Consider the following 24,206-nt stretch of genomic DNA (forward strand, 5'->3'; position numbering starts at 1 on the left):
CTGCACATTAAAAAAAACACATATATTGGTGTTGAAATTTGATGGGATGACTTCAGACACCTTTTCATTTCCTGGACTGTATATGCTCTCCTCTAACTGTTCTAAACAAAATTTTCAAGTACCTGGACATACCTGACCCAGTTTGCCTCCAGTATAGTATGATTCCCCATATGTGGAGTAATGCCTTAAGCACATTATAACTTTTGCTATTTTTCAGTAGAAAAAAAATTGTGCTTACCTCGTCATATTTTTCCACTTCTTTAAAAATAACTGAGAGGCTTAAAATGCTTTGCATAAGGACTTGTTTCGTGTCCCAGGCCTTCTTTGGGAGAAAAGAGAAAGAATCCTTTGATGTAAATCTTTTTTGATGTAATCCTTTTCTAATATTAATCTTATTCACTGTGTGTCGATCTTTAATTACCATTAGCCCTTTAATCTGACCACGTGTGGGATTTGGGGAGGGGGTGGTATTTTGCTACCACAAAATGACCCTAGGTGCATGTATTTTAGTTTTCCTTTTATAAAAAGTAAGAGTTCAGAGCCCTAGCCATTCCAGGTCTAAGAGGTATACTTTCATCCCAAAGTTGTCAAGATACAACTAAAAAGTTGGTGGTCACCATGGGGCATCGTAATATTTATGTTATACTATTATTTGTATTAATAGTCATATCACTATAACTTGTACCTTATGGTACTTTATCATTTGGGAAAGAGCTTCTTATACAGTACGCATTCACATTATGTGTTCATTTGAGCCTAGGAAAAGCCCTGTGAAGCAAACAGAGCTTCCTTTTTATGGATGAGAAAATTGGGGCTTGGGGTATTACAGTTTCTGCCCAAAGTTCCTTGTGACAAAGCCAGCTCTCTGACCCCAGCCTCAGGGAATGGTCCATGTGACTTCACCAAGCAAACCTCCACATCATGGGGTCCTTCCAGTTTGGAGGATTTATGGAGAGTAGTTTCACTAGCAAATGTGTTACTGCTGTCTCAGACAGTACCTGCACCCAGGTGTTATCATAGCTATCCAGTGCAGGAGACTGCTTTGGGGAAAGAGGTCATCAGTGTTGCCTCTTTCCCACTAGGCTCTAGAAAAGTGGTGCTTTGTGCTTGTTTAGAATACCATTTCATATTGCAGCATGTTTACAACCTCACAAGTAGTTAGAATGTTATCATTTTCTCAATTTTATTTAAAGGCATATTTGGTCATGTCATTAAGTGCAGGTGTATTTTTATTATTCAAGTTTTTCCTATTCCACCTTTGGCATACATATGATTAAAATAATAATTATCAAGGGATTCCTGGGTGGGTCAGTGATTTAATGCCTGCCTTCAGCTCAGGGCGTGATCCTGGAGTCCCGGGATTGAGTCCCACACCGGGCTCCCTGCGTGGAGCCTGCTTCTCCCTCTGCCTGTGTCTCTGTCTCTCTCCGTGTTTCTCATGAATAAATAAATAAAATCTTTTTAAAAATAATAATAATTATCAGTATTAACCACTTACACCTTCATATTGATTAAGAATTAGAATAGCCTCTTTAAATGAAAATCTTGAGACTGCATGCAAATATAGATTCCCTTAGAACTGGTTTTAACCATCCTTGAACATGATGCTTTTTCATAAATACTTGCAAATTAGCTAATTTGTTGATCCTCTCTCTTTTTTTTTTTTTGAGGTTGAACATGCAGATATAAAGCTTAACTCCAAAGTAGAAAGAACAATGTATTAATTTGACACCTTTAAAAAAAAATTCAAAAGCACAAAAAAATGAAGTAACCAAAATTGAATCAAACCACAGAATTTCTTTCAAGATAATTATTTACAAAATAAAAAGTGACACAGCCTCAACAAATCAGCTAAAAGTATTCCCCAGAAAATAATCAAATTTCAGAAATTGGAATTATTTTAATCTCAAAACTCAAGATCTGACCCCATAATGTAAAAGAAGAAACTGTTGATCTAGGGGAATTATCCTATTTCTAGATATTTCTGGCAATTTACAGATGCCTAATTTAACATTCTTACTGTAATAGGACCTCTTTCTCAAAAGATATTGCATATTGTTAACTCATTCCACTTTTGGTAATGTGTACTACCCTGTTGACTAAAGAAGTAAATCCTCCTTCCCCATGAAGATTTCATTTGTAGATACAGTTTTTCAAAACTTTTTTTTCATGATCTCAGTCTTTCTTGTTAGAGGCTTTCCTCAAATCCTAGAAACATTTGGCTATTATTCTATCTGAAAATGAGACACTAAAATGCAAACTGAGAAATCTTTTTTTTTTTTTTCTGAGAAATCTTTATACTGAGGTGGAACTTAGTAGCTGGTGACCTGGTCAGTGAGTACCCAATATTTTTTGGGAGAACCCTGAAAGCCAAGATCATCAGGTTTCTGTTTGGTGCTCTGAGTATTTACAAAGAAAAGTCCTCCAATGCTATATCTGAAGATGTGTGCAGGTAAGGCAGGCATGGGCAGGGGGTTGCAGGGAAGAGCTTCAGCCACATTGCTCATGTTCCAGCAGCTGAGAGAGGTAAGGAACCTGGGGCTCTCATTGGCCCTTTTGTAGACTTTTGCTTCATCTTCTTACTTCCAGTCTGGTGCCTTGTGCCTTCTTTCAGCTGCATTCAGGACTGAGTCCTCTGAGGTTCAACTTTCCAAAAGAATAAACCTCTGGTTTTCTGACTGTCTATGTAGAGTGGAGGAGGAAATTTGACTGCTTGTCTTAAAGACTTTAAACCAATTGTTCATATGGGTTTCACCCTACAACCTAACCACTCTTCAGCCTTCAAAAATACCTGGTTCCTCTATACCTAAGCCTGTCTGAGATTCAGCCAAGGGAAACAGCCTGTTTCTTGTTGCTTATGCTACGCTTTCCAGTCATTTTTCTTGAAACATCCCCAGGCAGGACTACTGGTTACTACTTATCCATGTAAAGCTTTCAATATATTGTTGGCATCTATCATGAATTGCCACCTCCTTCTCCATTCTCTTGTCCTTGTAGGGTATGCCTTTGTCTTGTTTTTATTGTGCCTTTACTGTCATTATAAGAGAATATTTGAGAGGAACCAGGAAAAATGCATGTATTCAATCTTCCATGTTTGATTGGAAGTGCTCTGAATGACCACTCTAAAATGTACTTTATGATCTTATTCCGAATGTACATCATCACCTCTTAACTTAGAAAAACAGCCTGAAGGGAGCCATGCCTCCTTGCTATTTTCTATGTGCTGGAGTCAAATTAGTGACTCTACTCAAGCCAGAATAGCCAAATAGAAATAGTTAGTGAATTATCACTGGCTTAGGAGAAAGATATTATACAGTCATCCTTCCCAATTATTACAGACATTCTTTAAATGGTATGGATTATACATTAACAATGGAGATAAGACAATAGAGTTGAAGGCAAAATATATATATATCTGTCAATGACAAAATAAATCCAAAGTCAAATCCCCTTATGAATAAAAGATAAACCTTTGAGAAACATCTTAGAGTACAGATACTATTGGATTAACCCTTTCCAATTTTAATTATCCAGAAAATTTTATAGCCAAGTTTGGACAAACCATACACACACGCGCACATACACACACACAGAAAAAAAGCAAAAAATACTCTTAATTCCTATAAGCCGAATAAGAAATCTTAAAAAGTGAATACATTGTCCTAAAAATTCAAATTTTCAGGCAACTGCTATGTGTTACATGGTTTTAATGGTTATAACAGTTGATAGTAAAGACTAAAGGTAAGCTTCCTTCAGACATAGAAAGCCTCATCATTATAGTGACTTAGGGATAGCCAAATCTAGTTAATACGCCTTCTTGGTTCTATGGAACATGCTACAATCTGTGCCAAATGCAATTAAAGAATGGTTCAAATGGCAATCTGTAGAGCTTTGAAGATATCCGTGGGAAATAGGCTGCCTGGCTGTTCATTACTGTTGTAATAGATTAGAAGTGACATTGGTTTAAAAAAAAAAAAAAAAAAAGGCAACTCATCATTCTGGTCCAATTGACCAATTAGGGCATTCACACTTGTCATACTGCAGTTGCACAATTGTTGGCATTATTTTTCATCGTATGAGGGTTATGGGAAAGATACATGATGTTTGATAGACTCTTGTAATATCTCTGCCTCAGACCAAATTTAAGTCTAAATATGTGTATTTATCACATAGGAAAAATGGACCAACCAATGGCCATAAGAAATAAGTGGGTTAAAAAAAAAAAAAAAGAAAGAAGTGGGTTGATAACTTAAAAAGTGCACATTGAAAAACATAACCAGATGGCAAAAAAAATACAAGATTTGTACGAGCTGCCTCACTCCCCTGTGACATAAATGAGAAGACTCATAACTACAGGAATAGAAAAATTATAGTTACCTCACAGAAGTTTTTCCTTATCATTTCAGATATCCAAGGAAACTTTCTTCCATAATTCATCAAAAAAAGGCATTTATATTGACATAAATATCATAGTATCAGACTATACCTATTGGTTTGCATCACATATCTATTCCAAAATGCTCTTTAAAAATGGAACAGGAAGCATTTTTTAATACTTATGTTCCTTATATTATTTACCATGGTTTTATTAGCACTTTAGATGAAGAACAATATAGTCGGGAATCATTTTGTCAGGAAACAGCTCTTCAAATATCTTTCTGGAATTTAAATCATCTTCCACTTTCCTTCTGTAACTTCAACACTGAAGTTAGAAAGAAGACTGTGTGTAGATGTGCCACAATTTGGACTTAATAAGACCTGGACCAACCTAAATTAAGTCACCCAAATTCATGTTGTCAACTCTCTCTCTTTCTAAGTAGGAGCTCAAGTAGCTAAATGTGGGTGATGTGTTTAAAGAAATCCGAGTGACAATGGGAGCTAGGCAAGTCTGTATTGGTAACATCTAGGCAGAATTATGGATTTCCATGAGGAAGAAAGGTCCCCTTAACCTTTGTTTTGGTTTTATTTCCTCTAGATTATCAGTTATGAATATTGACATGTTATAAATGAAAACAAAAGTTCTCAAAGGACCTCTTCCACCACCACTATTTCTTTTTCAACATCCCTGCTATCCCTTCAAATCCTCCTCCCCCTGAATTCCAGGTAGTTAAGGTGGTAGAAATAAGTGCTTTAGACCTGAGGCTGAGACTGGATGGTTGGTGTCAACTGGATGTATTTGTTATGCAACAGCAAGTTAAGGCACAAGGCAATGGAGGGAAAACTAGACAACTTAATTGCTATGAATTACAGCAATTGTTAAGCCAATAATAGAGTAATTCCTAAAGCCTGGGACTCCTTGGGAGTTCTCTTTGTAACAACTCCACCAAAGGTGCTAACACAGCACCTATCTGAATCAGTGCTTTTCAAAGATGACTTGAGGTATAATTTATATCTATTAAAGGAAAAGAGAAATGCTAAAATAAAAATGGCTCATGGGCTGGTTGAGGGTGGGGTGTGGTTTTACTTAACGGAAGCTGCTTATAAGTAGTTTGGTCACTTGTTGTAACTGGTTTATAACTCTATTTAGGGACTTAATGCCACTTAACTGTTCTGATACATTGATAGCCAATATCCTGACTCTAAGTATAAGGCTATTGGTCTATAGTACACATATTTAATTTTATTTACATTATTCCTGGCCAGTCACTTACAACATATGGATGCAAAAAAAAAAAAAGTTTACTCTCTGACATTTAAATGTCAATTTTTTATTTATTTGTACAGATATTGTGAAGGGCCATCTTGTGCTTTCCCTATACTAAGTGTTAGTGACCTGGGAAGAAACAAGGTCTGTTCTTCCCAATCTAAGGGAAAGAGATGGGCAAAACTTTGTTTACAGGACAAGTTTGAATAAGTTCTACATAGAGGCACAAGTAAACATGTGGTTCACAAGGAAGGAGTTGAGAAAACTAGGAAAAATCAAGAAAAACTTTGAAGAAGATGAATTTTGGGCTAAGCTTTGAAGGAGTAGGTTTTCCTGGGAAAGCAAGCAGGAAAGAATACTCTGAGTCCTGAGAAAAATGTAGAAGCCAATGTACAGAGATGTGAGTGGCCTAGTTTGGTAAAGAGGGAGGATCATTGAGAAGTTTAACGGTAGAGGAGGCTGGAAATGTAATTTGAAGATAAATCACACAGGTGCTTGATCACCATGGTAAAACTTTTGTACAATAGAGGAGACCCACCCATTCTTCCCTAAGGCTTAAGAACTGTGGCTTTTAACCAAGGTCATTTGCCCAAAAGGGACATTTTGCAACAACTGGAGACAATTGTGGTTGTTATAACTGGGGTCGAGGATGCTACGGGTTTTTAGTGGGTAGAGGCCATGGATGTTGCTAAAACCCTTCAAGGACAGGACAGCTCCCCACAACAAAGAGTTATTCAGCCTCAGATGCCAATAATACCAAAGTTGAGAAACTCTGGTTGCAGAAGATATTTCTATGGTACTGGGGAGGATGGAAGAGGGAAACGTGGCTGAGAGCAGAGAGGCCTATAAGAAAATTCCAGTCACAGTGATGGAGCAAGATGACAAGACTACAGTAAAGCAGCAGCAGAGGGTTTGGTGCATTGCAAGTAATCATAAGTAGCCACCTTTAAGAAACTCAGATGCCAGTGACCAAGAGAAAACATTAGCTGTGTATCTCAGAGTCATTCACAGAATCAGCTGGGTTGGTTATTTAAAAATTGAGAAGCTGGAGACCAACCTCACCGACAGATGCAGAATCCATGAACAAGAGACCATCATGCACATTTTTCACTAACTCCTGGGTAATTTTCTGCAGGAGTTTCAAGTCAAATCCTTGATTCCTAAACTTGTTTTCTCATATGTCAAGGATGCTTATAATTATCTCTAGAATTGTTCTGATTTTTTTAATCACTCAAATTAGAAGACTATATGTGCCCCAGCCTGTGAAGTAGGGATGTAAATCAAACACATTCAAGATGTTGCAAAAACAAAGGTTAGCTATGTCTTCTATAAACAGGAACTGTTTGGAACTATTTATATAAATACCACATTTATATAAATACCATAAGACACACCTTTGCCACATTTCACATGCACACTTTGTCCCATGCTGGGGCCATGCTAGTCCTGCCCCTCACATGCCTGGTCAGCACATTCTCAGATGAATGGTTAATTCCGTTCTGCATGCTTTCACCAGGTCACTGCATCCCAGGGAGAAATTAGACATTTTTCTTGTAGGTTCCTGGGGTATCCTATACTTTTCTACCAAGAACATATGGCAACATATTACCAGAGTTCTATCTGAGAGGGAGTCAGGATTTGAGGTAACATGTATTTTCTTCTTGCTGTATAACCATTTTCCCGGAAGTCCCTCATTGAATCAGCACAGCTTTTATAAAATGGAAAGAATATACGGAAAGAGTCGTAAAAAAGTAATTTGATGAGTTTGCATTTGGGCACTGTCCTTGCAAGAGATCACTGTAAACCACACCCTAAAACAGAAAGACACCCTAGGAAGCCCTTCATTGTCAACTGTGGCAAAGGTTGGAGACCAAAAAGGTATGAACTTCACTATAAATATCTGTCCCTATATTTCTTGAGCTCCCTAAAATATGTTTTCCAATACATCCAGAAAGCAAATCCCCAAATGTTGAAAGTCAAGTTCCTTTATTTTTAAAAAGACTTTATTTATTTATTTATTCAAGAGAGAAAGAGTGAGCATAAGCAGAGGGAAGAGCAGAGGGAGAAGCAGACTACCCCACTAGGCAGGGAGCCAAATCAATCTGGGGCTGGATCCCAGGACTCTGAGATCATGACCTGAGCTGAAGGCAGGTGCTTCACCAACTGAGCCACCCAGGCACCACAGTCACATTCCTTTAGATGAGCCCATTTAAATGAAATGATGGGACATCTAAGACTCAAGGATGTCAGAGCTAACACTGTAATTCTAGATGCAAAATAGCAGCTAGGATCCTGCCCCTGGTATAAACAGAGTGTATTGGCCTTTCTGTACTTGTCCTTCCAATGAGCATGTTTCCAGAAATGAAAATACTCTTATTTTAGAAGCCAGCCAACTCTGCCTTCCACGTGGAGGAGTGTACTTGGAGTGTGACTGGAGTCTGGGGCCGAATAGTTGTCTTTAACCCCGGGTTTACTAGTTGCTAGTGGTGTGACCTTGAGCAAGTCATATCCGCTCTCTGAATGTCAGTGTCTTTCACCATGGGGCCCAGGTATATCACATGAGATGCTGCACTTGAGACCTGAATCTGTGACCTCTGAAGAAATAGGTTTTTTGGTGTCTTTTGGCTTATGTTATTTTACTGTTACCTTCTTAGCTGTACTAATAAGAATCACTCAAATCACTTCAAGAGAGCGGAGATTATTGTGAGCCTAGAAATTGACTGAAATTGGACTGGGAAAAAAATCAGGAAGCAGGATTTTTCTCTCCATCTCCCTGTCTTCCATAGGCTACCTGGCTTCTCTCTCAGATGCAAGATTTCTGCCTCTGCCTACACAGGTCCATCACTCTGATGATGTATGTGTTTCCCCCTCCAGTTTCTACTTATGCACAGGTGTTGTTGCCTCTTTGGAATTTTCTCTACCTCAAGATATCTCTGAGTTAGTTCTGCCATGGTTCCTTTCCACATTTCTAAGTTCAAATTTCCAAGAAAAGCAATATGACTGATCAGTTTCTCTTTGGGGGCTAATCCATAAGTCAAAGGTAGTAGCTCACCAATCAGTTTTTTGCTCTGGAGTCAGGCACCACCCCTGGGTCCACTGGTTTGTTCAGCTCTGGCCATTGGGGGTGGGCAAGGAGGCAGTATCATAATAGAAATACCCACATATGGACAGAAAGACACTGAGCTCTAGGAAGCACACTGATTTAAGTACTTCAAGGTAACTCATGGTTTTAGCACTCTTATATATGTATCCTTTTGAAGTTTGTTACTGTTCTATCCTGGTCTGTGGTATAGGAAATATACATGTCTAGGGATGTTATCTTGGGAAATGGTCCATGGTTTATAAGGTGTACAGTCTACAGAGAAGTCACTACTCATTCACATGAAACACCAGAATCGGGTTTCATTCTCCTTTGCTCTTGGTGCTATTGTAAAATCACTGGGGATAGTTTCTGTGACCTGCAACCAGGCATCCTTGCTCAGTCACTCAGCAGAATCTTTAAGGGAGAACTTTATAATAATTCAGTGTATACCTAAGCAGATCAATAGTATGAAGTGGGAAATGGAGAAGTGGGATTGAGTTTAAAATTAATTTGAAGGAAAGTGATATCTCCCAGAATACTCAGAATTGCTTGCCAAGTTTGAGGTTTGGGGCATCATTCTGAGAAAGTAAACTACCTGAAAAGCCAATGAAGGGAAAAAAATAGCATTAGTTCCCAAGTCCCCATACCTGTAGTCTTGCTGATGTTCTAATATGCAGGGATAGAAGAAGGGGGAAAAAAGAAAAGAAAAGAAAAAAACAAGATTGACTTTAGAAACTCATTTCCAACTGCTTCAAACAGCTTTGGTATTTCCTGTTAAGAAATGTTATTTATGTCAGCTTCCCCAGTGTAGCATTTTTCATTGTCTGGCTTGTGACCCTGTTAGAAATATGGTAGACCTAGCAGTCCAGAGGAATAAGGACTCTTTCTCCTCATGCATGCCACCAAATCAACCAAAGTCAGGACTGGGTCATGTTAAGACATTAAGTTAATTTGTTTAGCCAGCTGATTCAGGCCAACTGCTCTGTGTGGCCAAGAATCTATCAGAAAACAAATCATCATTTCACTCATTGATACAGTCTCTTTCCTCTATTGACTTAGTCTTTTGGCTAAAACAGCAACTTGATACCCCCTCTAACACTGACTTCCTGGAATTTGAAAACTTGGAGATAATTCTATTTGCAAGCCTGCTTTATGATTATTTAAAATAATTCCTTAATTTGAGGGAGTAAACAAGATGCCACAGCAGGCCAGATGCTGCCCCAGCTGCTAAGGAATCAGATGAGAGATATGCCCTCTGCCTTCGAGGTACTTCCAAACTGAACAGGGGGATGGATAAAAAATTTTAGGGAACAGTAGAAAAATTAGGATGAAGGTAGAAGACAGCCTGCTCTGGAGTGAATATTTGCAGTCATGGCTCACATTTCACGTGACAACATCTTTAACTGCTCCTGAAGGGAAGGGATTTGCAGGTGCTAGGTTTGAAGGTCGCTTAAGAGAAACGCACAAAACTCTAAAGGCTGTGCTCCAAAGGAAACTGCAGAAAAGCAGAAATGGTCCAAAGTACCATTGTGATGTCGCCTTTTATTAGCCCACTGAGGAGATGTAATTATTCTGCTAAGTCTTTGTTTTGCTATTTGAGAGCAACAAATTAAACCCCACTAATCTACCTTGCTGGATGGTACTTATCAAAACTAAGAGGCTTCAATTATCAACAGCTTAATAAAGTTACTAATCTGCATTAAATGAAATCCTTTGCAAAATCACATTGAAACAATGCTTAAGTCATAATCAGCCTGCCTGGTGTCTACAGCCTGCCGTGGCTGAGCCCCAGAATGCACTGTGTAATCAAATTCCATGTTACTTAAACTCAGAAAAATTCCTAATGTGTGTGTGTGTGCTTTTTTTTTTAGTCACATTAATTTATAGAGTGCCTTTTTAATCCAAAGAAAATTGATATTTAGGTAGAAGTCAAACAAGAATGTCATTTAAAACTGCTTAAATTTAGTCACCTGTTATACGGAGAAAGCTTAAAAGAATGTTATATTTTGCATAGAGTGAGCTAGCCCTGTAGTTGACGTCTTCACATGATACTCAGAGAATCCAGGGCTGTCATCATGTTATCAGTCCAGACTATAGTACCTTGGGGAGTAATATGAGATGGGCAGTATGCTTTAGGTTTGCAAAGGGAGAAACTGAGGCAATGGAATGCTTTGTCCCCAGTCATAATCAGAGACACAAGTAGGCTATTATTGCATCTCTCTTTCTCTTTGTCTCTCTCTTTCTCTCTCAGGTGACTGTCTTTTTTTCTAAGAAGTCAAGGTAGAAGAGGACTGTAAGAACAGAATCACTAACTGAGTGGTTTAGCATTCATGCAGATATTCACCAAATTACTTGTATTGATGTCTGGCACAAAAGCACAAGTTGATAGTAAGTAACAGTGTCTTGAGGAACTCATCAATTAGGTCTCAAATGTTAAATGATGAGCAGAGTAGGACAGATGCAGGTAGGATTTGTGCATCTAAGAACACAAAGAAAAGGAGCCGTAGAATTAAGCTGAACAAAGGATTTCAAGATTTTGTCCTCAGTCTTACAGACTAATCATTTAAAACGGTCCAGGGCACACAGAACACCACACATATGTAAGTACCAACTAACATCCAGCCATTTGGGATTCTCTTAGTGTAATTTCATTTTTTTTTTTAACATAGAAAATGCAGAACTTTCTATTTGGATAGAACAGACACTAGCAAGGACCCTCATTTAAAGGGGTCCTTATTACTTAAGAAATAGAAGTTCTAATCTTCTCTGTTATTTTGAATGACACTGACTAAAATTATTTTTCAGATCCTGTACCATCAACCTCTATTTTCTAAGACTTGAAATTTTTTGAGCAAAGGAGTGGTATAACATGATCTAAATTCAGTGGGAAAACAAAATTGATGAGCAATTACACTACTTAAGAAACAGCTGAATTTAAATAATGACATCTATTGACACTAAGAAAAGACTTTTTGTACCTTCAAAATAACACATAGTAATCAAAAGGCTTCCTAAGATTTTTTTCCTTGGATTCCAAAATACTGATTTAGAGGTTCAGAGATTCAAGAGTGGTAGTATGGACCCACTGGCCTTCAAATGTGCTAATACGCTATCCTGTGGATCAAAGGAAAGGTGGAGATTTGATATATTTTAATATATTTCTCTCTTTCCAGTGCTTTCCAGCATGCTTTATGTAACGTAGAATTGGGAAAAGCAGAACTTGGAATGTGTCTACTAAATTCTAACAACATAAAAAAAAAAATGTGCTCCTGTGTGTGTGTCTTTGTGTGCACACGTGAACTCATGCACAACATGCATGGACATGTGACCCAGTGTAATCATTCAGCCAATTCAGTGACAATGCCTTAAGACTGACAGGTATATTTTGCCCAGTATTTTAAGGTTCAACAGATCCACTGGTGCAGAACGTGTTAGGAAGATAGAAGAGCAAGGTGTTCCATTAATGAATATCTTAAAGCATGCTCCATCCACAGTTGGTTGTTCTTTTTCTTGATAACTGTAAAATATTATCCATTATTTTAACAAATGTTTCTTGAGGGTCTAGTAGGTCCCAGTCACTGGGATTAGGAAAGAGAGTAACAAGGCAAGTAGATATGGCCCCTGCCCTAAATGAGCACAAGGATCTAGAATAACTGCCCACCACTAATAAGGATACACAGCATTAACAGACAGGGAAGGGACAAAGTGCTTGGAAGCTCAGGTGAGGACATACTTTCCATTGTAGAAATGGGAAGAAGAGAAGAAAGGAAAATGAAAGCTAAATCTTAAGAAGTAGAAAACCTGAAAACAGTTAAATTAAATTGAAACCACCTCCCTGAAATTATAGAAATACTAAAGGACAAAAGTCAACTAATTGAAAGAAATGCAACAAAAATCATTTAAATGCCTACTCTATGCTGAGAGTACCCCGTCTTCCATACACAGCTCCAGTTCCTCTCTTGGCCCAAAGTGGCCCTTCCTTTCCCTCCTCTGAATATCCCCTCTCAGCCCGTCTCTGTATCTCTTATGTCACTCACACTATTCCAGGCATCAGCTTTATGCTTCCTAGCTGTGTGACATTGAACAAGAAGCCTGACCCCCTACTGCCTCATTGTCCTTATCTGCAAAATGAGCACAATAATATCTCTTCCTTCACAGGTTTGTTAGGTTCAAATTAGTTAATATAAGGAACTAATATAATATTAGTTAATATAAGGAAATAATTAGACCACTGTGTGTGTATATATATATATATATATATATATATATATATATAGTAAGGGCATAGAGCTACTACTGCTATGTTACTGTGGCTTTTCTTTTCTTTCTTTTCCCAAAGATTATTTATTTGAGAGAGACTTTGAGATAGTATGAGTGGGGGGAGAGGCAGAGCGAGAGAGAGAGAGAATCTCAAGCAGACTCCCCGCTGAGCATGGAGCCAACATGGGGCTTAATTTCAGGACCCTTGAGATCATGACCTGAGCCAAAACCAAGAGTCAGATGCTTAACCAACTGAGCCACCCAGGCGCCCCTATTTTAGTTTTTCATCCATCTATGGATTTCCCTTCAGAACAGTGCTTTGCCAACTTCAATGTAAGGAATCACCTGGAGATCTTAATAAACCACAAGTTCACATTCGACCCCACCCCTGGGGTGGGGCCTAGGAATCTGCATTTCTAACAAGCTCCCTGATACTGCCAATGCTGCTGGTTCACTGGCTACACACTGGGTCGGGCTGTACGGTCCAGGAACTGGTGCTGGCCCACAACCTGTTTGTGAAAGATGAAGTGCAGAAGCTGAGAATTAACATTTAGAAATTTCTATAGCAATTTGCCATTGCCACAAAGTCCAAGTGAATCATTTTGTGGCATCTTACAAAACTATCAGTTTGGAGTGGACTGAACTCTTTTTTTTAAAATAAATATCCTTCACCACAAATCATTTGAGAGGCATTGTTCTAGCAAACAGTATAAACTGAAAAGCAGATACAGAGTCTTTGTAAAGTCTTGTACTTCCTCTGCAACTAAAACAATTTTGCACTTGATTAGTGTTCAACAGGTATTCTTGAATGCTGATGATAAATTAATTTAAAAAATAAGGGAATGCAGTTCTGATTGCCCATTTTTAAATTCTCCATGTAATGGTTAAAGTCAGAGCTCCAGGTAGCATCAACTTTAATGAAGTATAATTAGCAAGTCCACAGCTAAGCTTTTGTTTACATTTTATTCTTAATGGTTATTTAAAGATTTCTGCATTAGAACTGTAAGCATAGAGAAATGCTTTCTCTACCTGGTTCTCTCTTGTGAAATATTGGATTTGTACATTTGTGAAGTGCATGTTCCTTCTCATAATAATTCACTTTCAAATAATTAACCCCAGGATTTGAAGTGGGACAAAATACACACACACACACACACACACACACACACGCACACGTATATGTGTGTGTGTGTGTGTGTGTATTCATATGTGTCCTATACTTCATCATTGTTCTTTATTTATTGTGACCTCAGGTAGAGTTGATATTTAACAGTAATGCACACCTCAGTGTGACATGTGGTACTCAAAACAAAAAGACAAAGGAAAAAGAAATACCTATCCGAACAGAGGTAACAGTATTATTGTGTGTGTGTGTGCACGTGCGCAAGTCAACTAGTACTATAATCTATTATATGCCTTTACCTGAAGTGACAGGTTTTTTTTTTAAAGATTGTATTTATTTATTTTAGGGAGACAGCATGAGAGTGAGAAGCAGAGAGAGAGAATTTCAGGCAGACTCCTTGCTGAGTATGGAGCCCAATGCAGGGCTCGATCCCATGACCCTGAGATCATAATCTGAGCCAAAACAAAGTGTCAGACACTTAACTGACTGCACCCATGACATGACAGTTTTGATGAATGGCCACACACAGTATTTTAATACAAGGGATAGCATTCTGGAGTCAGGAATTACATATGAGAGTGTGTATGTGTTTTATGACTTTCCTTGCAGTTATGTCCTGAGCTAGAAACAGGGTATCATTCACCAGAAAGAAGTTATTTTTTTTTACTAAAAGTTGAAGAAAGGAACCTAAGATCTCTTGCAAATTTAGGATTTGAAGTTTAGGTTGGTAGGTACATCAGGATATTTGGTGTCTGCTCCATGATTTCCCAGTGATTAAAGACCTGGCTGTACTTCTAACATAGTTATCACACTTATTCCTCATGTGTCAATAGGAATCTTAGAATAGATCACATTATCAAATTACATAAATCTATAGAGAATTGCTACTTATGAAAATTTGCATTTGAAACATCGAATCATCCACAATCCCCTCCACCCAGGTCATGAATATTATCTGTTCATATTTCCTCAAAAAGTAGTATTCAAATTAAAGACTAACTTATATTATGACATTTTTACTCTCATTTATTTGGGGCATTTTTACTCTCATATATTTGGAGCAGTCACAGGTCTGAAAGAAGGTTAGTGTGGCTGGAGGTAGTGAGCTGGGATGTGAGAACAATGCAAAGCTTGGGACCAGTTGAAGAATTTAGATTTTCTTTTAGTAGTGAGAAGTCACTGGATGATTGTGGGGCCAGGGAGATGAAATGGCACAAGCTAATTCATTGTCTTATTAATTTTATTATTTTTTTTTTTTTTAGCGAGAGAGAGAAAGTACGTGAGGGACAAGGAGGGGGGCAGAGGGAAAGAGAGAAAATCTTAAACAGGCTCCATGCCCAGCACAAAGCCTGATGCGGGGCTCGATATCAGGACTCTGAGATAATGACCTGAGCCAAAATTCAGTTGGATGCTTAGCTGACCGAGCCACCTAGGTGCCCCAACTAATTCATTATTTTAAGAGATAATCACTAAATGTATTCCATATGATGTCACAATGATGGAGTCATAATACAATGCATTTGGCAAAACCCAGAGAACTGTACAACACAAAGGGTGACCCTGACATAAACTGTGGATTTTAGTTAATGAAAATGTATCAGTGTCAGTTCATAAATTGGAACAAATGTAGCAAACCAATAAAAGATGTAAATAAGAAGGAAACCATAGGGAAAGTAGAGGGAGGGAATATATGAGAACTCTCTGTATTTCTGTTCAATTTTTCTTCAAATCTAAAACTGCTGTAAGAAATAAAGTCTCTTAATTAAGAGGAGGAAAAAAGAGATTATTGCTGGATGGACAGTGAATTGGGAGGATGAATTAGGAAGCCACCACAGTATATTTTTTGAAATAGCTTTTTTGGCATAGCTTCTTTCAGAAGAAATTGCTATCAGAAACTGATTTTAGTATCAAACATTCAAAGATTAGAATTCTCTACATTGGAGTAAGATGAAGTGGTAAAAAAAAAAAAATAGAGGAGAAAAAAACACATTGCCATCCAGGGGAGCACAAAGGGGAGATTAAATCTATATTTCTCATTACCTAGTGTAATTTTTTTATACCTGCTTCTGAATTTGTGTTCATTTCTGTGGGCATCAAATTTTAATCAATATATTGATACATTTATTGATATATTTAAATCAATATATCAATGTATTAGGAAAAAACTAATATATGTATCTGTGTCTTCCAGGACCTAAAATCTTCCATAGAGATTTTAAAAAAATTTTTAAAGGTTTTTATTTATTTATTCATGAGAAACACAGAGAGAGAGAGGCAGACACAAAGACAGAAGGAGAAGCTGGAGCCCGATTCAGGACTCGATCCCAGGACCCCGGATCACAACCACTGTGAGCCAAATGCAGACGCTCAACCACTGAGCCACCCAGGCATCCCGAGATTTTATATTATATTAAGATAAGAATAAATTGAAAGGATAGAGCTTCAGTTGCTAGTGAGTACATAAGGGAAGACATTGACAGTATTTTAAAGCCAGGCCTAACAACCTTGAACTATCTTAAAACTTTAGTCCAACATAACCAGAGGCTGAATTTATGTGGATGGCTTTATTTTCTACTTAACAACCCAGTAATTTGACAGAGAAAGATGGCTATCAGACAGAAATACATTTACACTGCTTTAACTTAATATTTAATAATTTTTCATTTCCAGAGAGTAATAGGAATAGCTTCACATTTACATTGCTGGACCTGTTTGCTTATAACTTGCTTCTAATGATAAAAATGGGATTGATTTGATCTCAATCTCTCCAGTTAAATAATTCTTGATTGCTAGGTTTAAAAAAAAAGTACAAATCATGGGCTGTCTCTGCATATTCTGACCTGAATGATCACCAAGATTTGATTTATCATCTGGTAATGGGTGAGGGCAAGAGAACACCAAGTTCTGGTCTTCAAAACTATCTCAATTGCAGAACTAGAAATGTGAAATTATTAATTGTAATAATGTCTTAATAATACTTGGAGTCTTACTGAAACAGAATTAGAACTTCTCGAGTGTGCCAGATTACTAAACCAGGGGCATTCTTAAGAATGGTTGGCATCTACTGAGAATTCTTTCAGGGATTATTTGCTAATTCAAATCTCCTTATGTACTTTGTCTCAGTAGGCACAAAACTTTGTGCTCTGCTACATTTTTTTTTTGTTGTTATCAAAAGAATAATGGTTCCATGAATCTGTAAAAATTAAAATTAAAAAAAAAACTCATTTTCAAAATGTCTCTACACGTACTCTGTACACACTAATGAGGGCAAAGCTATTGGGTTCTGATTCCCTGAATCCTCAACTCTAAGAACTGGGGATGACCAAAGAGATCACCAAGATTAAGTCATTTGCCCAAGGTCACATGCATAGTTGTCAACAAGCCATGGGTAGGATGCATATCTCAGGACTCCTGATCAGTCATGCTTACACCAGGCAGTGCCTTACAACAGCTTTGAGTGGATAAAGAAAATCAGGATTTCAGAAATAAAATCCCAGAGCCAGATTTAAGTCTGTCCTTAGTGAGGATAAAGAGTTTGACCCAAGAATTGAAATCACTCATTGATCAAGATAAATCAGGCTCTCAGATAAACCAGAACACTTTAAAGTAGTTAGGACTGATGATAAAGAAACTAAAAATAATTGAAAAATTTATACATATACAAATATTTAGAAGTATATGTAAATATTATGTTACATTATAAATATGCTTTAATATAATGTTATAAAATATTTTCTAAATAAAACATGTAAAATTAAAACAAATATAAAAATATGAGTATGATATAAAAATAGTAACAGAATATAGAATATAGTAGCTATTTATTATCAACATAAGAATAGAAATATAGAGGGGCACCTGGGTGGCTCAGCAGTTGAGCATCTGCCTTTGGCTCAGGTCATGATCCTGGAGTCCTGGGATCGAGTCCCACATCAGGTTCCCCGCAGGGAGCCTTCTTCTCCCTCTGCCTATGTCTGTGCCTCTCTCTCTGTGTCTCTCATGAATAAATAAATAAAGTCTTTTTTTAAAAAGAGTAAAAATAGGAATATATATTTGTATATATTTTAAATGTTATATATCTATGTATTCATGTATATATGTATAGAGAGAGTAGATGAGGGAAGGAGAGAGAAAGAAACACTGATTCCCTTAGCAGTGAACCCTGACGGGGGAGCTCTACTACAAGTGCAGCTAGGTAACCATCCTCACCCTCTTCTCAACATCTTCCTCCTTCTAGGGTGAGAGAGGTAAACAAAATAGAACTTAGCCTCTGAATCTGTGATACAATTGGTCACATAAATTCCACATTTCTTCATGACACAGAATGTTTCCATTTCCAGACTCAGCCTCTCTCCCTTCAGCTCCTGACAAAGTCAGAACAGTGCAGGAATGAGTAGTGAACTGTAAACAGAATTAAGGGCATAGAGGTAGACGTCTCCTGGCCCCAGCTCCTCCTCATTTACTCGACAGAAAACAAAGTTGTATTCCCAATAGGGCCTGACTCCATGAGTATGGAAACCACCACTTGCTCCCATCCCGTCACTGGTCATGCCCCCATACTATTACACAGATATTTCTAACAAGGGACTCATCATTTCAAACTTCCTGGCTTCTGTGGAGTGTGTCAAACTTCATTCTCATAGTTTTGTTGGTCATAATTTCCTTTCATTTTCTCCTTCTCTGGGTGAGGTTTATCTTATCCTTCCTTTTAGAGATGTACACCAGTTGTATAAAGTGGGTACCACTGTAGTTCTGTTTTTTGATCAATGAAGGCAGTAAAGCCTCTAAGAGTATGTTTCATAATCAGCTATTACATTGGAACAAATCATCCATCCGTGACTCTAAGTAGGATACTTTTGAAATAAAGACCTACATCCTCATCAGTGCTTTGATAGTCTGTTAGACTTGATGAAATGTTATACTTTTATTAAGATTGGGATGATTAAAATGCACTTATTCTACTACAAGGAAGACAAAGATCTTTCAGCCCCCTTAAAATCAGTCACAGAGCATAAAGGAACGCAGGGTTCTCTGTATCCTAATGGAAGGAAGCACAAGGGCTTGGGACCTAGCAGGCTAAGCCTGATGGCTGATGGATAACTTTGGCATGATGTAATAACTTCTATAAGCCCCAGTTTTTTATTTGGGTAATGGAATTTTATAATACCTGCCTTACAGAGCTGCTGTGAATATTTATGAAATGCTATTTGTCGAAACCCTTCTGTGAACTGTAGAATTCTTTATAAATATGATGTGTTATTGCCAAGCAGTGATTAGCTGCTTTATGATGAAGAAACAGTCTTCCAAAGAAACATGGAATATATTTTTAAATGGTTTATGACAACTCCCTTTGAGATTAATATTCTTATATATATATATATATTAATATTACCTCTGCATAAAAAGTCTGAATGTGTTTATAATTTACATGGCGTGACCTATTGATAAAAAATGAGTTTGATTTATAATTGTAAAGCATAACTTATTGAATCCTTTCCCAATCTGGTGATAAAATATAATTTAACTTTATGTTCTGGTGTATATGATTTAAGTGTAGAGGCTATAAAGTGAATTTTGGTACAAATAATTTCAGTCCCCAAAGAATTACTCCCCAAAGATGATTTATTACAAATGAGGAATTCAAGGACACCTGGGTGGCTCAGTCAGTTAAGCATCTGCCTTCGGCTCAGGTTGTGATCTCTAGGATCCTGGGATCCAGCCGTGCGGGGTGCTCCCTGCCCAGCAGGGAGTCTGCTTCTCCCGCTCCCTCCCATACTTGTGCACTCGCATGCTCTCTATATAAATACATAAATAAAAAGTAAATAAATCAATATTTTTTTTTTAAATGAAGACTTCATATCCCCATAGAAGCCAAGTTAACAAACAGAGGGAAGAAGGGACATGTTCTAGGTGACGCGGCACCATAACAGACCCAGCGTACTGAGTATTTATAGTGGAAACTGACAATGCCTGATTATAAATTTTGATATGAAAATGAATAATTATAACCCTGTATGACTTTTCCCCTAATTGAGGTGGAACAGTGGTTGTGATGATTCATTGTGTTTGGCAGTGGCCAGCCAAGCCTCTCAGAGAACACAGTATTTTGTAGAGTCTGGAAGAACGAAGAGGCATTTACTAAGTACAGAAGCTGGAACTTAGCAGTCTAGGCAAATGGGACAGCATCTTCAAAGGCTGAGAAGTCTGGAATAGTCTGGTCTGTAGAGGAATAATCAATAACTTAGTTTACTGGAGCATAATGTGTTCAAAGATTTGGAGGGAAATTAAAAGATTTGAATAAAGATACCTCCAGAGCCAGATCCTAAAGATTTTAAATACTGAGTGGACCTGATGGTGCTGGTGATGAGGAACCATGGAAGGAAACTGACCAAGGGATGGCCTGATCAGTTATTTTAGGAAGAATATGCTGGTGGCAGCATTCTCTGGAGGCCACTGGCTTTCTGATGTTTCTCTGCTATTGTTTTTTACTTTATAGGTCAACTGCAACTCTGAATATTAGAGGCCACAATATATTTATTTTCAAGCAATAGAATAAGAACAAGGAACATTTAAGAGAGATTGGTCCTGTGTTTCCCAAACTTCAGTCACTTCTCTAATACATCATCATTTTTCTTTTACCTACAAATGATTTTTACTCAAATTTATTCAATATCTTTTCACAACTCCAAAAGGGAAAATGTATGTCCCAGAGCAATAGCATTTGTAAAGTTGCAGGGTTACTGATTGTTTATATATTATGTTTTAACATAAACCCAACTATTAAAAGTACCCATCAAGATACCACCCTAAAAATGCCCCTTGAGGAGGGACAGGTCCATCTGCTTCTGTCATCTTACAGCTGAGAAACTGATGTGCCAGTGAGTCAGATGATGTGCCTAAGTCCCTATGTATGTCCCTGATATCCCAAACACAGTTCTAGATGCCGGGGCAACAGAAGTCACAACATAAAATCACTGCCCTCAACAACTCTAATTCTAGGAGGGAACGGAGACAAAAGACAATGACATAAGGACATGGCATACTGCCAGGTGATGTGAAGGGCTGTGAGAAATACAGAGGAAAGTAAGGGAATAGAGAAAGACACAGTGAGCCTTGAGATAGCTGGTCAAGGAAAGCTTCTCAGCAGTCCCTGATGTGTTCAGGGAACAGGATGTGGGATAGCTGAGGCTGGAGCTGTCCAGGTAGAAGGAACAGGATCCTGGCACCTGGGTGAGAACTTGCCCGACATGCTTGAGAAACAGCCAGGAATTGCAAGGAATGGTGCCATGAAAGCCTGGTTCTTAGGACCACCACTCCCTCCCCTGCAGCCCCATCATACAGACCGGCCCCTTTTCTTTTCTTTTTTTAAATTCTTTTTTAATTTTAATTTTTGTATTTAAATTAAATTAATTAACATCTAGTATATTATTAGTTGCAGAGGCAAAGGTCAATGCTTCCTCAGTTGCATAGCACACCCAGGGCCCATGACATCACCCATTTACCCCATCTCCCCACTCCCCTCTCTACATACAGTTGCTGAGAAAAAAAAAACCCAAAAGGACTTTTTGGAAGACAACATGGAGTAGCTAATAATTGTGTGTGTGTGTGTTTAATTTTTTTATTGGAGTTCAATTTGCCAACATATAGCATAACACCCAGTGTTCATCCCACCAAGTGCCCCCCTCAGTGCCCATCACCCACCCCATCCCCCTGCCCACTTCCCCTTCCACTACCCCTTGTTCATTTCCCAGAGTTAGGTGTCTCTCATGTTTTGTCACCCTCCCTGATATTTTCACTCATTTTCTCTCCTTTCCCTTTATTCCCTTTCACTAATTTTTATATTCCCCAAACGAATGAGACCATATAATGTTTGTCCTTTTCCGATTGACTTATTTCACTCAGCATAATACCCTCCAGGTCCCCCCACAACGAAGCAAATGGTGGGTATTTGTCGTTTCTAATGGCTGAGTAATATTCCATTGTATACATAGACCACAGCTTCTTTATCCATTCTCCCCCTTTTCTTATACCAATGACTGACTAGCACACACCCATCCCAGCCCACAGCTTGTCATGCTGGCTGGTTTGTATGTTGCCTATGGTGCTACAAGAACAGAGTTTCATGGTACAACAGGGATTATGTGGCCCACAAAGAACCTAAATTATTTGCCGTCTGGCCCTTTCGAGAAAATGTTTGCTGACTCCTACTCTCTGTCATGCTTTGTTGCTATTGTCGTCCAATGTGGACATCACAGGGGAAAAAATTGCTTTGGACATCTTTATAACAGTGAAATATGCATTTTTCCATTTTAAAACTTAGTTTCTACTTGTAAAAAAATCTGATTTCCGTTTTTAAAATTGAGTTAGGTACCAGTGGAAAGTTTTTGGTATATTCTATTTGAGTGAGATTTTTTTTTTCTTTAATGATGAATTAGGAGAATAAGGTACTCCACCACTACATAAAGAACAACCACAGTTAGCATTACCCTTGTGGTTTCCTCTTGTTAGTATTCAAATTATATTCTTTCTAAACTACATCTGAAACAGGCTGGAAATATACCCTGTCAGGAGTTGCACTGTTGGGTGATGCACAAGATTTTAAAAAGATCCATATGGACAGTGTGGCCCAGAGCTACAAGTCTCTTTGGAACTAATTACCTTCTCAAATCAAAGGGTCCTGAAGATCATCTGTGACCTCATGTGAAAGCATCACTGTCTGACTTTACCTGCAGCTTCCCTTTCTCATAAACAAAAATGCTCGTGGTCCTGGTGGTAATATTTTTGTCTTTGGTAAAAAGTTCGTGGAAGATGTCTCACATTCTTGTCCCTATCAAATATTTCTCTCTAAAAAGGAGAAGTAAGAAAAAAGGAAAAATATATATAAGTAAGACTAGAGAGAATAGAATTAAGAGAAATACAGGAGTGATATTTAAAGGGCTCAGTATGAATGTGAGTGAACTCAAGATTTAAAATAAGTCAGATGAAGGGTTGAAGTAGTGTCTGATGAGGAAGAAGGTTGAAGAAAGCTGAATTTTTAAAGTATCTCCTACATCAGAGCGATCATCTGTAACCAATGTATTTAGTCTTATGGAGAGTCTACAGCCTACCAGCTCCATGTCTCTCTCCTGCTTATCTGCCTACCAACTGTCCCCTTCTTCTTCTCATTCTCCCTTTATCCCCTTCTCTTTCTCCTACTTCTGTTTTTTCTTTCTTTTCTCTGTTCCCTTCTCCACTCATTCTTCAAACTCTAGAAGTCTCACCAGTACTTTATAGAAATTTTCTTTTCACATATTCCCCACAGAGCCCTCTCTCTTTTTTTTAAGTAATCTCTAGACCCAATGTGGGGCTCAAACTCATGACCCTGAAATCAAGGGTTGCATGCTTACTGACTGAACCAGCCAGGCAGTCTCTTTTTTGACTGAATTCTTCTTAAGTCACTTCCTGAACTTCTCCTCTCAGTGACTTCCTGTTATCTGAAACTTAACAGATGAAAAAAAAAAAAATCTGGAAACCTTCTGACCACAAAGAAGATCATTTTAGGACTATAAATATATGGTTATAGGAGGAAAAAAAAAAACTTTAGAAAATATAGAAAAGCAAAAAAAAAAAAAAAGAAAGAAAATATAGAAAAGCAAAAGGAAGAAAATAAAAATTAGCCACAGTTTCTGCTTCAGAGTATTTCCTACCGATTATGTCTATATGCATTTAAAATTTCTAATTATTCTTCACTTATTATTTTATGCCCGCTTTTCTCACATAAGAATATAAAGATATGTATATTTCTCTATGTAATTAGTCTTCTAAAAATTGATTATGATCATCATCAAATGGCATGAACCATAGTTTAATTAGCCTCCCATTGATGGACTTGTATTTCCAGTTTTTCTGTATTATAAATAAAGCTGCAATGAACATCTTTGTGTGCTCACATCTCCAGTGATGCCCTGAGAATAGAATGTGTGGGAGGGTTCCAGCTGCATGGAAAGAGGGGATGCACATTTTCAAGGCTGTCACTACATACTATTCTGTAGCCAAATTCCTACAGACAAGTGAAGGGACTTCTCCATCATGGTTTTAATGCTAAAGCTCAGTCTGAT

General features: G+C 37.9%; 1 protein-coding gene and 1 long non-coding RNA gene across 14 annotated transcripts in view; one reads left to right on the forward strand and one right to left on the reverse strand.

Moving 5' to 3' along the window:
- Nucleotides 1–24,206, forward strand: part of TRPM3 (transient receptor potential cation channel subfamily M member 3) — a 492,887-nt gene that overhangs the window by 213,203 nt on the left and 255,478 nt on the right. The window lies entirely within an intron of this gene.
- The window catches only part of LOC112644731 (uncharacterized), a 130,254-nt gene that overhangs the window by 3,999 nt on the left and 102,049 nt on the right, over nt 1–24,206 (reverse strand). For all 4 annotated transcript variants that reach the window (XR_003126694.3, XR_003126693.3, XR_004807018.2 and 1 more), the window contains exon 3: nt 239–322. This is a non-coding gene — a long non-coding RNA (uncharacterized LOC112644731). The remainder of the gene's footprint in view (nt 1–238; nt 323–24,206) is intronic.

This window comes from Canis lupus, chromosome 1 (genome assembly GCF_003254725.2).
Source record: "Canis lupus dingo isolate Sandy chromosome 1, ASM325472v2, whole genome shotgun sequence".
Lineage (NCBI taxonomy): Eukaryota > Metazoa > Chordata > Mammalia > Carnivora > Canidae > Canis > Canis lupus.